Here is a 3,534-nt window from a genome sequence, read left to right on the forward strand (position 1 = left end):
TCACACACACACACACACACACACACACACACACACACACACACACACACACACACACCACGAAACGTGGGCTTCAAAGGGTGCCAGACAACTACACACTTTAGTACCAGAATACACGCTCAGAATCAGTCACCCGTGTCCGTTCTTTGTGTTCAGATTTTCCCCTCTTGGCTTGGTCGTCGCTCTCTCTTGGTGCCATGACCTTGGTTTGAAACAAGGTCATCCGTAATAGAGAAACGTATTTTGGTAAGTGTTTTACGGAGCTGGAAACTGTATATGGGTATATTATGAGCGCGTAGGAAACATTAAACATAATTTTCGAAGGCTACTCACATCGATTTAAAGATCTTTAACTTGCGCAACTTGCACACGGACCTCCTAGATTTTTAGCCGCTCTGTCTTAAGGTGCCATGACCTTGGATCGAAACAAGATCATCCGTAGACCTAATAGAGAAACTTATTTTGGTAAGTGTTTTACTGCGCTCGTAATTGTATAAGGTCATTTGAGCGCGTGGGAAACATTAAACATAATATTCGAAACCTACTCTCATCGATTTTATGACCTGCAAGGGATCTTTAATGTGCGCAACTTGCACACCGGCCTCCGAGATTTTCAGCCCTAACCCGAGAAGGCTAGGTGTTTGGTGTTACCTACCACAAGACAAGGGGTGTGGTTGAAAAAGAAAGGCTGCAGAAAGAGTCAGGAGCCCAGAACAGAGGGCAAAGGGGGGGAGGGGCAGAACTTGGAGACAAAATCAGAGCAGACGACAGAACGTTGGTTAGAGAGCAGGAATGGAGGTGAAAGGGGGCAGTTTTTTAGAAAAGAAAATTGTTGGTTGCTGTCAGGTTTCGAACCCGGGGCCTATTGAATGAGAGGCGAACACCGTAACCTCTAGACAGACCACGAAAGCACACCCCCCCCCCCCTCCCCAATAGAGAAACGACACCAAGACGGCGCAGTATCTATTCGGAGACGTGTCCCTCGGAGATAGACAAATGAAAATGCTTTGTGCCTCTAGACCAAGTTTTTATAATCTGGGGGGTTACAGGGGGGCAGTCCCCCCTGTTTTGATCCTTAATTTGATATTTTGCAGTTAGGTTTGACATTTTCTTGAAAATAATTGATTGGCGACAATTTTAGTGGCTATACAGTCAAACCTGTGTAAGACGGCCACACATTGTAAAGGAGAAAAGTGGCCGTATAAGACAGGTGGCCGTCTTAGGCAGGACTGATCAAGATGAAGAAAACAAACTATTCTCATCTGAGGTCCCAATCGAAAATAGCCGTATTGTTGTTGTTTTTGTTGTTGGTGGTGGTGGTGGTGGTTTGTATTTTGTTTATAATTTTTATTTTGTTGCTGATTTTGCACAAGGGTGACAGTAAAACGAAATGTGTCAGACAAGGAGGACCGAGTGCTATGGTAAAACAAACACATGGGTCGCCACCACTCGGAGAACGAGCGACGTTTCTGTCACAAGTTCATGTTGACGTCCTTTGTTACTTTATTACAGACTGGGTAAACAGTGACCACTCATCTCACTTACGATTTGTAATATGAGTTCTGGGCGGGGCATCTGGGTTATGAGGGATCACACGCTTACCTCACCAGCAGCTGAAAATCGGTAGCTATTGGTCAACAGTGGGAGGGGCCTACGCAATGTGATCGGTTGGAGGGACTACCTAACAACAACGACAGGTGATTGAATTATGACGGCTCGCCCTCAACGCCAGGGGCCAATGCACAATTTATGACAAAACGTAATGGAGTCACTAAGGTGGCCGTCAAAGACAGGTACGTGTTATTGCTTATTGTGATAGGGGTTGTGTGTTAAAATATGGTGGCCGCGGCGCGTTGGACAGGTGCCCGTTTTACACAAGTAAATTTTATAGGAAAAAACGCAATGGGGAAATAGAAAGTGGCCGTTTGTACAGGTGACCGTCTTATAGAGGTGGCCGTCAGGGCAGGTTCGACTATATATACTGTGATCTGCAGCAAACGATGCGCAGTTTGACCCCCCGAAGCAGTGCCAAGGTGCTCACCGGAGACGTCTCCGAATATCTTCTGGGATACCCGAGCTGAAATGAAACACAACAAACCACCTGCAGCGATTATAAAACAAATCTAATTAATCCAGCTGCTGGAAAGCCGCTACTCTGTACTGCGACTTTGAATGTGTTTCCAAACAAAAGCCAAAGTCGTATCTCAACAAACAGAAGTTTGCCTAATATTGTATAATAATAATAATAATAATAATAATAATAATAATAATAATAATAATAATAATAATAATAATAATAATAATGATAATAAAATAGCATTTATATAGCGCATTTCCACACAAAAAAGTAGCTCAATGAGCTATACATTAGAATACCCATTTTCAAAACATTTCGTACTACTTCCTTTCTTCTCTTGCAATATATATTTACACACACAAACACACACACACACACACACACACACACACACACACACACACACACACACACACACACGCACACACGCACACACACACACACACACACACGCACACACACACACACACACACACAAACGGATTATTTTTATTCAGACGTAGGCTCAGAACAACTATACTTTAAAGAATAACGCTACAAGCTTATGAAGGATAGGCCTTTAGGAACAGTAAATGCTTAAGACATCTTTGGAAGCTATCAAGTGTTCTTTTTTTTATCTTAGTTCCATGGGTAATCTGTTCCACAGTATATCCTCTCGATTGTTTGCTTGTGCCACAGGTGGTATCATCCTCATCATCAATACCTTTCACCCCTGGAAGGGTATAGGCCACATACAAGCTCCTTCCATTTATTTCTGTCCTGAGCCATCCTTCCAAGCTCGTTCCAAGTGAGCTTCATTTCTCTCATGTCCCTTTCCACGCATCTCCTCCATGTTTGTCGTGGCCTACCCCAACCTCGTGCTCCTGTGGGTTCCACTGCAGTGACTGTCTTGTGATGTTTCCTCTGGGCTTTCTCAAGGTGTGTCCCATCCATCGCCACTTTCTTAGTCCTATTTCTACTTCTCTATATCCTTTTGTCCTGTCCTTTCCCACAGCTCTTCATTCTTATTCTATCCTGCCACTTAATTCTTAGAATACTCCTCATACATCTACAGGCGGTATGACAATGCTATTAAAGTTTGATCTCAGTTAGCCATTGTGCACAACAAACCCAGACAGATTTTCACAGAGCGTAGGCCTTGAAGACGATAGGTGGGTCGAGGGTGTCGAGGAAACCCTGAGAAAACATAATATCATCACAACTGAAAGAGCTGCCGAGCTGGCCTACCATAGAAAACTGCATCTCCCTTCGACGCTTAACGGCAACAGATGATGAAAAAGTAAAAAGTAAAAAGTAAGTAAGTAGGCCTACCACTACTACGAAAACCAGACCTAGATTCTAGTTGTGTTGGAAACTTTCGGGGCTTAATAGTAGTTACCTCTCAAATGCATATAATTTTTTTTATGTGTGTCTGTGTATGTGTGTGTGTGTGTGTGTGTGTGTGTGTGTGTGTGTGT

This window comes from Aplysia californica, unplaced genomic scaffold (genome assembly GCF_000002075.1).
Source record: "Aplysia californica isolate F4 #8 unplaced genomic scaffold, AplCal3.0 scaffold00120, whole genome shotgun sequence".
Classification (NCBI taxonomy): domain Eukaryota; kingdom Metazoa; phylum Mollusca; class Gastropoda; order Aplysiida; family Aplysiidae; genus Aplysia; species Aplysia californica.